This window comes from Cuculus canorus, chromosome 3 (assembly GCF_017976375.1).
Source record: "Cuculus canorus isolate bCucCan1 chromosome 3, bCucCan1.pri, whole genome shotgun sequence".
In the NCBI taxonomy this organism is placed as follows: Eukaryota; Metazoa; Chordata; class Aves; order Cuculiformes; family Cuculidae; genus Cuculus; species Cuculus canorus.
This window is the reverse complement of record NC_071403.1, coordinates 2,423,012-2,437,014: the sequence shown is the minus strand read 5'-3', so window position 1 is coordinate 2,437,014 and position 14,003 is coordinate 2,423,012. Positions and strand designations below refer to the sequence as shown.

The 14,003-nt window shown below is 45.1% G+C and overlaps 1 protein-coding gene across 3 annotated transcripts in view; it reads left to right on the top strand.

The window, feature by feature from the left end:
* Positions 1-14,003, top strand: part of COLEC11 (collectin subfamily member 11) — a 47,176-nt gene that overhangs the window by 575 nt on the left and 32,598 nt on the right. The window contains exon 1 of one of the 3 annotated variants that reach the window (XM_054063902.1): positions 61-422. The exons of the other annotated variants lie outside the window; for them this stretch is intronic. The gene's annotated coding sequence lies outside the window, so the exon portion shown is untranslated. Of the gene's footprint in view, positions 1-60; positions 423-14,003 lie in introns of those variants that run through there. 3 annotated transcript variants of the gene reach the window in all.

The following is a 14,003-nucleotide window of genomic DNA, read 5'->3' as shown; positions in this document are numbered from 1 at the left end:
AGCTTTTCCTCCAACTGACACTCGTTGCGGTTCGTGAATGGGCTCCAATTCCTGGTATCAGATCATCAGTATCAGTTTAATTTTGGAAATGCTCAGTGCTTTTCTCCATCCTTCGAATTTCGTTCCTAAGCGGATGGCTGTTTTCTGCTTTAAAAAGCGAACTTTTAGTACAGCTGCAAAGCAGGGAATGAAGACCGGTATTGCAGAAGTGAAACAGATGACAGAAGATCCAGTGAGGGCTGGAATTCCACCGGTGGATCGTTAGGAGCAAGCTCAGGGAAAACCAAACCAAGTTGGAAGTAGTTGTATACAGGAATCCATAATCAAATTTAAGAATGTTTAAAGACATAAAATCTTGATCTAAATGAGCTGGAATACGAGAGTAAACTCAGTAACGAGAAGTCCACGTGCCTGCTCTTCAGGTATGAAAAATAGGATTCATAAAGGTCTTTGCGAGTTCCCATTCTGCCCTCTGGGTGTACACACTTAGGGGCTCCATATATTGGTTTCAAGCAAATCAAATCACTGTGGAGAACTGAAATACCCAACGTCGCTTGTTGCAGAGCGAAACAGAAAAAGCCTCTGGAAATACAACAGCTTTGATCCTTTGAAATGTAGCAAATGTAAAAACTATGGCCCTACATTTCACTCTTCGTTGCTAAGATCTTTGGTGTTTCATATATATGTGATCATTTACACGATCATGAATGTTTAAGGTATTATAGTATCAAAGAACGTAAAACAAACGCTGATTTAAAGGTCTCCCTTGTAACAACGTTAGGATCTTTTAATCCATGACAACTTCTTAGATATATCCCTAAGATTTTGTTACTCTACTGATGTAGCATAAAGAAGTGACCCAGATGCTGTAGACAAGAACTAATGCTTCCAAGCTGAGTATTCCTTTTAAAAAAGTTTGGATTGTGTTTCACAAAATTCTTAGATACATCTGTTAAAATCAAATTGTTGTTTTAATTAATACAGGAAAGAGAATATGTAACTTAAATTCATAGTAAAAAAATGGCATTTTGAGTGTGGTGTGGTCCTAGAGTCAGCAGAGAATTGCCCTGTGGAGGCAGCAGAAATCTACTGTGGAATTTATAAATTGTACATTATGTTGAAGGCTGTTTTTTTCTACTTTTGAGTGATTTTACACTGTTTCTGAAACTCTTCTTTAGTCATCTTTAGGGCTATCCAAAAACTCTTGGGCCAGAATTCTTTTGAAGTGGGAAGGCTTCTGGCGAAGGAGCTTTTTAAGGAAAAGTGTCAGTTTTCTGGGGTAGAGTTTAGCTCTTTTGTCAAAATATTTTGGCTGAAAACCAAAAGAGTTCAGCCAAAGATATTCTCATGGTATCTCCTGGGAAGTGTAGTTTGTGTTTTGCATTGCGTTTCACTACTGGCTGGACTTCACAGCTGAACCACGTTTCTGGTAAGGCTGTGTAGTCAGGATCTCGCTATTTTTATTTCCCCTGATGAGAGGAGCGTTAGGGTGGATTCTGGGCACGGTGGTCTAGTGGAAGAGACATGGGAGGTTGTAGAGAGGAGAGTGTTGGTCTCTTCTCCGTCTTAGCCGACTGAATATGAGCCAGCAGTGTGCCCAGGTGGCCAAGAAGGCCAACGGCATCTTGGCTTGGATCAGAAATGGGGTCACCAGCAGGTCCAGGGAGGTTATTCTCCCTCTGTACTCGGCACTGGTGAGACCGCACCTCGAATACTGTGTTCAGTTCTGGGCCCCTCACCACAAGAAGGATGTTGAGGCTCTGGAGTGTCCAGAGAAGAGCAACGAAGCTGGTGAGGGGGATAGGAACAAGTCTTACGAGGAGCGGCTGAGAGAGCTGGGGTTGTTTAGCCTGGAGAAGAGGAGGCTGAGGGGAGACCTTATTACTCTCTACAACTACCTGAAAGGAGGTTGTGGAGAGGAGGGAGCTGGGCTCTTCTCCCAAGTGACAGAGGACAGGACAAGAGGGAATGGCCTGAAGCTCCGTCAGGGGAGGTTCAGGTTGGATATCAGAAAAAAATTCTTCACAGTAAGAGTCATTGGGTACTGGAACAGCTGCCCAGGGAGGGGGTGGAGTCGCCTTCCCTGGAGGTGTTTAAGGAACGGGTGGATGAAGTGCTGAGGGACATGGTTTAGGGAGTGTTAGGAATGGTTGGACTCGATGATCCAATGGGTCCTTTCCAACCTGGTGATTCTGTGATTCTGTGATTCTCCCAAGTGACAGGTGATAGGATGAGGGGGAATGCCTCAAGCTGCGCCAGGGCAGGTTCAGATTGGACAGCAGGGAAAACTTCTTCACTGAAAAGGCTCTCAAGCCCTGGCAGAGGCTGCCCAGGGAGGTGGTGGAGTCCCCATCCCTGGAGGGGTTTAAAAGATGAATAGATGAGGTGCTCAGGGTTATGATTTAGTAGTGAACAGGTAAGTTTGGACTTAATGATCTCGAAGGTCTTTTCTTAACCTAGGGATTCTATGATTCTATGAACAGTGGGCAAAGCCTACAGTCAATGACTCGCTGGCAGCTACTTCACATTCTATCACTTCCTTCTGGTTTGCGCATGAGCCGCAGACCACCCTGTGTGAGGGCCGTGGGAGCAGGACCCTTCAAGGGGAGTTGGTATGTCAGTAGACGGCTTAAAGCCTTTTGATGGTTTTTAGCCACGCAAACACCTGTACAAGGAAGAGAACATTTAAAAATGTTTTTTGTTAGAAAGCCTTGGAAGTTAATTCTAAGTTCTAACTCGGGAAAGTTAGAACTTTTGTGCTGAAAGTGCTGCATTTTATATATTTGGACCTGAAAGCTGCAAGGAAGTACGATCGGATTTTAAAAGCTAGGTAAACTCTTAAGATGAGAGGAAAACAACCTACTAGGGGGCTAAAGCTTTAGGAAGAGGTAGTTTTGAAAATTCAACAAGGTCTCATCTCGCCCAACTAAGCACGTCATCGGAAAAATTTAGTCCTGAGTTATTTGCCTATTGTTGTATAAGATGACTGTAGGCAAGAGGGGAAGGGAAGTTGGTCTACTTGAGGTCTTCATCCCTGGATCAGTCTCTTACTTGTTTATTAGCATCCAAGGATCGCTGCTTCCTCAAAGCTGAATCAGAAGATTGGTTAGGAGCCCTGTGGGGTGTCCTTCAGATTGGAACAGAGCAATAAGACAGATGGTGAGAAGTTTCAGGGTTTACACTGCTTTCATTCTACACTAAATCATAAAACAGTTTGGGTTGGAAGGGACCTTTAAAGATCGTCTATTCCACCAATAAAGCGTGCGAATGAAACATTAACATGAACAAACAGTTTCACAGTGCTGCAGGTTAGATACCTGGCTCCAGACCAGGAATAACCGATGCTTATGTGCTCTATGGAGTAAACGGATGAGAGCCAAGTGCTAAAGAAAGTGACTCGCCACAGCCGGCAAACTGTGTGACGGTCACAGCAGCCACCTGGAAAATGTTTGTAAGGGAGATGCTCCGGGATTCCCTCTGCTGGATGTGAGAGTGGATAAATTCACCATCTTTAGTGCCAAGTGCCTGCAGGAACTTGAGTTCCACAAACTGGAGCTTCGTCTTGAATGTGTATGCCCAGTTGCATTTCACACATGGAGATTTCAGTCTGGAGAAGAGAAAGCTCCGAGAAGATCTTATAGTGACGTTCCAGTACCTGAAGGGGCTACAGGAAAGCTGGAGAGGGCCTATTCACAAAGGCTTGTGAGGATAGGACGAGGGGGAATGGGTATAAACTGGAGAGGGGCAGATATAGATTAGACATTAGGAAGAATTTCTTCACGATGAGAGTGGTGAGGCCCTGGCCCAGACTGCGAAGGGAAGTTGTGGCTGCCCCATCCCTGGAGGGGTTCCAGGCCAGGTTGGATGGGCCTTGGGCAGCCTGAGCCAGTGGGAGGTGTCCCTGCCCATGGCAAGGGGGTTGGAACTGGATGATCTTTAAGGTCCCTTCCAACCCGATTCTATGATTCTATGATTTTGAAAACCGACTCTAAAAACCCCAGTTTCTACAGTTCTTTCTCAAAAATGGACTGCTGCCATCCAGCTGTCGTGTAATCATCTACTGGCCATGAGCACTTACCTGGGAAACTGCATGCAGCTCATTGCGCTGCCTCAACCCCCACCTCCCAGCTGCTGGAAAGATGCTCTTGGCACTAACTGTTAAAGGATTTTCACCAGACAGTGGGTAACTCTGGGCTTGCTTTGTTTACAACTCAGAGCTGGGCCATCATCTCAGTGAGCTGCAAAGCGCCCACAAAACCATCAGATATTTATATATTTTAACATGGCATTATACAATAGGTATTCACTTTGAAAAGTTCTTGGTGCTTTTCCACGTGCCTCTAGTTCTTTACTGTTCATTAACTTGAAAGTCCACAAAAGTCCACCTTGATAATTCATCTCTGCTGTCTCGTTTCAGCTCTCCCTCAGAAGTGATGCTTCAATGGGTCATGTTCCTCCTCTCTTCATAAAAGTCACTTATCTTCTTTCCTGAGCCACATCTATTCACCTTTAAGCTTCAAAGAAAAACCTCGAGCTGTTCGTTAACTCATACCTATCTCTAGTCTATGCCTTTACTCAAAAATAAGTTGACCTTTTAGTCATTGGTTATCACCAAATCTAATCCCTACATTCTAAGTCTGACATTTCTTACTCAGTCTGTTGATTCAGCTGGACTGGGGCTGCACATGGGACCATTGAACAGTAATCTTATAGTTGTCATAAAGATTAATTTCCAACCACTGTTCTTATTATAGTTTTAATACAATATTTATCACAATCAGCTATCGATAATATCTAAGTCCTACATGGATATATTTCTATTTTCTTAGTTCCCTTAAGACTAACCGACACAGCAATTTGGTATCGGGACTGCTGAACATCCGAGATGGTGTGCACAGCTCCCAAGACAGCTTCTGGTGTTGATATTGTTAGCAAATAAAAAACAAAAGGCCTGAGCAGTCCAGGGAACTATTCCTTTGGCGTGAGCACTCCCATTAGAAGCTGGTCTGCAAGAGAAAGGCATCTCCCCACCTTGTTTTGGAAGGGAATGATAGTGTTTTCTATTAACCTTCCTGCTTATGTTGTGCTTAGAGGAGACTGAAGGAGTTTGGACACATTTCCTTGATGGGCATAAATGGGCTTGGTGGGAGCACAGTATCTTCTTAATCTCTTCAGGGAAGAGGTTGGCCATTTCTGGTCTGTGCACTGAGAAAAGTTTAGGAACCCAAGTAATTTTTCTGAGAAAACGACAGCACCTCCTGTCTCGTAAGGGGGTTGGATTGTTAGGAAATGGTTTTGAAAGCTTTTTTTGGACTTGGGAAGAGGTCGTGAATAAAGATTCAGTGGTAATGTTGCCAGTGTTGACTTAGGCAGCTCTAATCTGCGTGTTTAGGGGTGAAGAATGGGAGCAATGGATGGAGAGTGGAAAGAGAAACTACTCCAGTGCTGGCTGGTTTTTGAGTGGAAACCTTGAAGAATGAGGCTGTGCCTATAGCTGTGATTAGTTTCCTGGTGCCCATCTGTGTGGTCTTCAGTATGACTTGCTCTGTGATTTTTCTTTTGGTCCTCTTAGTACCAAACAGAATCTCTAGGTTGGAAAAGACCTTTGAGATCATCAGGTCCAACCGTACCTGGCCACTACTAATTCATATCCCTAAGCACTTAATCTACCCATCTTTTAAACACCTCCAGGATGGGGACTCCACCACCTCCCTGAGCAGCTGTTGCAGTGTTTGAGAACCCTTTCCGTGAAGAAGTTTTTCCTAATATCTGATCTGAACCTGCCCTGGCACAGATTGAAGCCATTCCCTCTTGTCCTATCACCTGTCTCTTAGGCAAAGAGACCAACACCCACCTCTCCACAATCTCCTTTCAGGCAGTGATAAGATCCCCCCTCAGCCTCCTCTTCTCTTGGATAAAATGATTCTCTCACTGTGGATTCATAGAATCATAGAATCATAGAATCGTAGAATGGTTTGGGGTGGAAGGGACCTTAAAGCCCATCCAGCTCTAATCCACTGGGCAGGGACACCTCCCACTGGCTCAGGCTGCCCAAGGCCCATCCAACCTGGCTTTGAACACCTCCAGGGATGGGGCAGCAACAACTTTTGTAAGGATTTTAATTAATACAAGTAGAACTTTATGGTTATCATCAGAGAAGGACTTACAAAAGATCATTTAATGCTGGGAATTAAAACAAAGAGCTTTAAAAAATAATATCTGCAGGATATTATGGCAATGTTGGATGGCATGGTAATTAGAGCCAATCAAAATAAAAACATCAGACAAGAATGTAAGGAAGGCCCAGCACAGGAAACAGCAAAGAATGTCTTATTACATAGGAGAAGAAAAATGTCTCTCAGTCATAGACTCATAGAATCCCTAGGTTGGAAAAGACCTTTGAGATCATCAAGTCCAACCGTACCTGTCCACTCCTAAACCAGATCCCTGAGCACCTCATCTGCCCATCTTTTAAACCCCTCCAGAGATGGGGACTCCACCACCTCCCTGGGCAGCCTCTGCCAGGACCTGAGAGACCTTTCGGTGAAAAAGGTGTTCCTAATGTCCAATCTGAACCTGTCCTGGTGCAGCTTGGCCATTTCTTCTCATCCTATTACCTATCACTTGGACCTGAAAGGAGGTTGTAGTGAGGTGAGTGTCGGTCTCTTCTCCCATGTGAGAGGTGATAAGATGAGAGGGAATGGCCTCAGCTGGATTTACTTCTATTTACTCAGAACAGTAGCATTCATTTTTGCTCCTGTAAGTGCCCTGTAAATGGTGAACAGATACACACTGAGGTTCAAGTGATCGCCACTTAGCACATGTGCAGCTTCTTAATTTGTGTGCGCCTGGCCTCCGGTCATGTTCGAGCTGTAAGAAAGATGCGTCTGCTGCTATTGTTAGAGAATTTGCTGCGGGAGATGGAGATGGCAGCAGTTGTCACTTACTTAACACAGCTTGTTATAGTCTTCCCTAGACGTGTGAGTTATTAAAACAAAGAAATCTCTCAGCGTGCTTGGTTAGGTTGAGGGACTTTAACAACAAAATACCAAAGGAAGTTGTCATCCTCAAGATTCTTTTAGTAGCAGAAGCATCTTGGCATATGGATAAGGGGAGTAACACCTTCGCTTCATATGAATTCAGATGAACACCCTTGTTTGCAGATCATGTCCTACACGTTCGGTTTCTGAATTCCCATTTCTCTTTCAAGATGAGACAAGTCTGTTGAAAGCATTCAAACACGCACGCAGTCACTTGTGCTCTTTCTCAATTGTTTTAAATCTTTGTAGACAAGTACATCGTATGTGGCAACAGATTTTGAACGGGCGTGTCATGGTGTAAGAACTGCTCTGGGAAATGTTTTACCACTGGAAGATATTCTTTCAGCTGATCTCCTTTTCACTGATCTTTCAAGTAGGATCGTGACTGTTACCAATGATATAGACTGATTAGTGAGAACATTTTGACTTCTGAGAACTTCATTAATGTCTTGATGTCTGCAGGAATCTTCCCACATGCTTTTACTCGATCACATCAGATCCATACAAGCCTGTGTTCTTTTCCTCACTGTGTTTCATACGTACAACCATCTCTATACACCAACTGTGAATTTTCTGTTAGTCTGGGGAATCGCTTCAGTAGGTTCCCCTTCCTTTTGTCTTCTTTCCCTTATCTGCTCTTGGAGAGGTGTTTTAGGGCTCTAGAAGTGAAAGGACGTTGAACAGCATTATTGCCATGAAGTTTTCACTTATGCAGTAAAGACATGGGTATTTCCTCTGAAGCTCGCTTTCTACTCTGATGTTATAAAGTTTTCTCTTGCATAGAGGCTTGGCTGTTTTACTGAAAGTATTATTGGTTGTTGTGTCACCAGTGTAATTTCTTTCCCTCCTTTTCCCAGGCTCCTGGGAGCCGATATGAAAGGTTCAGCATAGGATTGCATGTTGAGTGTTACTCGGTCTCCGCAGATCTCTGGCTTGACAATAAAAATAACCTTTTTATTGAAATGGAATCATTGAATCATAGAATAGTTTGGGTTTGAAGGGAACCTAAAGCCCATCCAGTCCCACCCCCTGCCATGGGCAGGGACACCTCCCACTGGCTCAGGCTGCCCAAGGCCCATCCAACCTGGCCTTGAACACCTTCAGGGGTGGGGCAGCCACAGCTTCCCTGGGCAACCTGGGCCAGGGCCTCCCCACCCTCAGTGTGAAGAAATTCCTCCTTATGTCTACCCTAAATCTGCCCCTCTCCGGTTTGTACCCATTGCCCCTTGTCATTGTCCAAGTTCAAATGCAAGATTTGGATCAGGCATGCTTATGTACTGTGGTATTTTGTTGTATTCATGATATCATTCCGAGAACCGTGTCCCTGTCATTTAAGGATAACACTTTTGGATCATTTCCATGAATCTTGGTGGCTTGAATGCTATTGCAAAATGGCTCGTGTCGCTGTATCTCCTGTGCAGCCTGGTATTTTGCCATATCTTTCCTCCTTTAAAATGTTCCCACTCTAATTATGTGCTGGTTTTTTTTTTTGTTTGTTTTGTTTGGTTTTTTTTTTTCTGGTGAATTTAGTTCCTTTGATTCTTTCATTTACACAAATTTCTGTTTTCTATATGCTGCTGTCATGTGGGGATATGGTTTTGTAACACACTGAAGGCCATCTCAGCAGCTGCCAAGGGCATTTGTTTCCCTGTCTGGCAGCATTTTTCACAGGAGCGACGGCCGTTTTACCCTCACCAGGAACCAAGGAACTAAGTCGACTGGAAAATAACATTGCAAGAATCAAGAATCATAGAATGGTTTGAGTTGGAAGGGATATTAAATATTATCAAATTGTTCCACACACCCTGTGCCATGGGCAGGGACACCTCCCACTGGCTCAGGCTGCCCAAGGCCCATCCAACCTGGCCTGGAACCCCTCCAGGGATGGGGCAGCCACAGCTTCCCTGGGCAACCTGGGCCAGGGCCTCACTACACCCATAGGGAAGAAATTCCTCCTAAAGTCTAGTATAAATCTGCCCCTCTCCAATTTAAAGCCACGGTTCACGTTTTGAGGTGTCATACTTAAGGACTGGTCAGCAGAGAAGTAGCTTCCCTTCATTCTTAGAGCCTCCTTTAAATGTGGCTGTCACATATTTAATGTGTGAGAGTATGGAACCAGAATCTGCTCTGTGCTTTTTCTTCTTCTCAGTGAGGATGAAGATGCTGCAGCAACAGAAAAGCTTTCCCTCATCCACTTGCACTCTGGGATGGTGCCATCTCTTGCTCGCCCTTTCTCTGCCGTTCTCCCCTGGTGAGGTCTCTCTGAGTTTCCAGTTTTGCTCTGTGTTCCCCCCACTAGCAGTTTGGATCCTATGTCTCGTCTCCTCTCTTTACTCTTCCTTTAGCCCTGTAAAGTGCTTTGCTTAGGTTTTTGTTTTCTGTCTGGGCCCTCCTGACCTGTCCATGTGTTCATACCTGAGTCAGCTGTGGGACATAAAAAGAGAAAGCAGGATGGGGAAACACTCGTTTTGCCCCTTCTTGATCTAGGGTCCTACCACGAGGCTTGAGCTGGCTTCTTCCCTGCTTGCCTTCCATCCTTTGATGTGACATGCCTGAGTGTAGTCTAATGCTATCTACTGTGTCCATCCAATGCGAGCACATGCTCTCCCGGGGATCTGGAGCCATGGGTTTAACTTCTTTTAGTTTCAGGATGCTCCATAGCTGGTACCACTCAACTTTTGGACCAATAGTTGAGTATAATTTCCGTCGTGTAAAAGGCATGAGCCACCGCTGAACTGCGGGGTGGCTGGATGGGGCCTTCATAGACCTTTCTGCTTCATCTTGCTTGGACATTAGGAAAAGTTTCTTCACCAAAAGGGTTCTCAGGCACTGGCAGAGGCTGCCCAGGGAGGTGGCTGATTCCTCATCCCTGGAGGGGTTTAAAAGACGGGCAGATGAAGTGCTCAGGGGTGTGATTCAGCAGTAGACAGGTACGGTTGGACTTCGTGATCTCAAAGGCCTTTTCCAGCCTAGCGATTCTATGATCTCTGCACCTCTGAGGTTGAGGAACTGGTAGCACCCTACCCAGATTAAGTTTGCCTTCTAAGCCTGTCCAGTGCTCTTAAGATGACAACTTTCATGTCCACTTGGAAAACTTTTAAGCTCCTGGAGGGCAAGAACATGTTGGAAAGCATAAGTTGATCGAATGGGCATTAAGCACTTAAATACTGCACAAACATCCCAGCTTCTGCAGCCAGTCCTAAGCCTCTCTGCATGTGGAGGTCTGAAAAGTGGTGCCCTAAAACTTTGGAAATAAAATGATGAACGCATATGTAAATGATATGCATTTATTCAAGTAAAGAAATATACCTGCATCATTCTCCAAATCATTCACTGGTTCTTTGCAAATCCTTGGTGGTTTAATTCCTACGTATAAGAGTGTGAGGACAGCATCAGATTCTTATGAGAATGCTTTATAGGAACAAGACGTAGAATCATAGAATCATTAGGTTGGAAAAGACTTTTGAGATCATCAAGTCCAACCGTACCTGTCCACTACTAAATCATATCCCTATTCTATATTTTATACAAATATAGAATTCCACTTGAGTGTTATCTCCTACCATCTAATAAATATACACAGCTATCGTGAGAAATGTGGCACCTGGGTCCCATCTCTTTCTAGTTAAAGGTTTTGGAAACATACTTGCCCCCTTCTGGCGCTATTTTCGTCTCACCCTTGCTGAAGCTCTGATTTTATATTTTCAGCAGAAATGACACTAAGTTAATTCTGTTGTGAATTCACTGCCTTCAGCAGAGCCGCATCAGGAAGAGATTTGTCTCAATATTTAAAAACAGGCTTCTTGGTGAAAAGTGAGGCTGCTGCGACAAGGACACCCGCCTTGTGCCACTGGAACCAATAGTCCCTCACACCTCACAAATGTTGTCTGAGGAAATAGCTTTATTGAGCCAGAATTAAGTGTACTTTGGGAAGGAACTAATGACTTGCTGCCAGTTAGGCTTTTAGGTAATATTAGCTTCCCGTCGGCTTAGACTCACTCTTTTGTCCTCTGCAGCAAACCTCTCTGTTTTTTCAGCATCATCAGGACCTGAGATGTGTTATGTCCCTGCTTTATGCTACTCCATGCTCCATAGATTTCACAGAGCCTTCATAGCTGTGGCAGTTATCATCCTCATTTTTGCAATTCTATGGTATTAACATTTAGGGAGGGTTTTTTTAACCTTTCAAGCCTTTTGCTTTAACCTTTAAATCAACATGTAGAATTTAACTTCAGCGCATTGCAATGTTACAAGAATAATCACCAATTGTTTAAGCAGCTTTATCATTGATTCTGATTTTTATATTCCGGCTAAGTGGTGAGCTGTTGATTACCAAAGGTAGTGCACGCAGGAGCTGAGAGGACAAATGAAACAATGCTTACAGTAGAAGCATAGCTGCACAAAATATCTGTAGGTTAGGATCATAGAATCATAAAATGGTTTGAGTCGGAAGGGACCTTAAAGATCATCAAATCATTCCACACACACCCTGCCATGGGCAGGGACACCTCCCACTGGCTCAGGCTGCCCAAGGCCCATCCAACCTGGCCTGGAACCCCTCCAGGGATGGGGCAGCCACAGCTTCCCTGGGCAACCTGGGCCAGGGCCTCACCACCCTCATGGTGAAGAAATCTTCCTTATGTCCAGTCTAAAGAATATAAACTCTTCAGTTTATACCCATTGCCCCTCGTCCTATCACCACAAGCGTTTGTTGACAGTCCCTCTCCAGCTTTCTTGCAGCCCCTTCAGGTACTGGAAAGTCACTATAAGGTTTCCTCGGAGCCTTCTCTTCTCCAGGCTGAACAACCCCAACTCTCTCAGCCTGTCCTCATATGGAAGATGCTCCAGCCCTCTGATCATCTTTGTAGCCTCCTCTGGACCCATTCCAACAGCTCCATCTCCTTCTTATGTTGAGGATTCCAGAACTGGACACAATACTCCAGATGAGATCTCACAAGAGAGGAATAGAGGGGCAGAATCCCCTCCCTCCCTGCTGGCCACGCTGCTTTGGATGCAGCCCAGGTCATGCTCTGGGCTGTGAGGGCACATTGCCGGCTCATGTTGAGCTTCTCATTTATTAGCACCCCAAGTCCTTCTCCTCAGGGCTGCTCCCAAGCACGTCATCCCCCATCCTGTATTGATGATCAGCAAAGCTGTAATGGAGAAAGAAGATGTCAGTAACACAGGTTCCATCTTCAGTGTGAAAGACGTCTTCTCCAGGGAATGGTCTGCAGCCCTCAGTCCAAGGGGTGAAAAGCAGCTTGCACATTCAGTGCTGGAGGCTTCTCCCTTCTGCCTCTCTCTGTTTTTCCTCAGAAATGTATCCTGATCTGCTGGACCCTGGTTGTTGCCCTTGTAGCCTTGAGACTTCGTAATTTTTGTTGGGTTGGGTTTTTTTGGCTTTTATCTGTTCAAAAGGTTTGAAGTAGTGTGAGGTCTGTGTCACAGCCTGACAGCCTGGTGTTTCACTGGCATGATTTTGTTGGCATGTGTCACATCTGTTAGGACGTGGCTTAGGGCCCGCCGGGGCGCTTGAGGATACACGGTCTGCCAGATAGTTCCAGGGGGTGTCGGGATGTGGATGACGAGCCCTTGAAAGGTCAAAGGAGTGAGAACTGGTGAAAGCTGTTGATGTGCCCCTAATACTGACTCAAAGCTGTTTGGGAAAATCACCTGCCAAGGGTGTCTGTAGCTCTGCAGATTTGCATGCCCATCTGTCCCGGGAACAGGCTCGATTCCGAATCCAGATAACGCAGCTCAGAGCCCTGAGAATGAAATATAGTTTGAAAAATAATACTAAAAATTCGTAAGAGTGAAAACAACTCAGTAACTGTGAAATATAAACAGCTTAACGATGAGTCCCTAGGATTATACAGAGGATTACAACCACGCCAGGGCTGTTGGCTGAGCGATAGTGTCTGTGAGCATCATTTTCCTTCTGCATTTCTCATCCATTTGAATTCAAGTAGGCAGATCTCTGTGTTGTTGCTTCTAGGTCCAACATAATGGCATGCAATAAGCCACCGGCCCTCGCGGAGCAGCTGCTGGCAGATGCAGGGTCTTCATGCATGAGGCATTTACTGGCTGAAGCGATCTCCAAGCTTTCCATCCAGAGCTGCGGGGGAAAGCAGGGAAGCTCAAGGGGTTCTCGTGCCAGCTGGCCTGGCTGGTTCCACAGCGGCTTTGAGCAGGCGTGTGGTGCCTTGGGGGTTCTCCTATGACCTCTCAAGGACTTGTCAGTTGAAGCCTGGCTTAATAAACCTCTTCCCTCTTGACAACTGAGGCAGATTCCCTAAAGCTGACAGGTCTCAAGAGTTGTTATGGAATTATTGCGCTGTTCGTATTGCTGTGTTTCCATTCCTGACGGGAACAGAGATGGTTGGCTAATTTTTTTTTTTTTTTCCTCAAGAAAAGGCCATGTAAGTGCTGCTTTTTATTCCTCCTCTCATTTCTTTTTTTTTAAGCTTTCAGCTTACGTTGATTTAATGGCCTGTAAATTAGACTCCTGACGTCTGGCAGACAGTGAGAGAAAATTCATACTTTCACAAGTGATGAACATCTCTAGGTTTCTCTCTAGCATCGGTTTTGCCAACACTGAAGATGTTCAAATGAGAGGACTGAAAAAGTGTTTGAAAAAATAGGCTGGCACATTTTTCTGAGGACTATAGAACCATAGAACCATAGAATACCAAGTTGAAAGGGACCTCAATAATCATAGAATGATTTGGGCTGAAGAGACCTCAAAGACCATTCCATTCCACCCCCCTGCCATGGGCAGGGACACCTCCCACTGGCTCAGGCTGCCCAAGGCCCATCCAACCTGGCCTGGAACACCTCCAGGGATGGGGCAGCCACAGCTTCCCTGGGCAACCTGGGCCAGGGCCTCACAGCCCTCAGAATGAAGAATTTCCTCCTAATGTCCAGTCTAAATCTGCCCCTCCAGTTTAAAGCCATTGTCCCTCA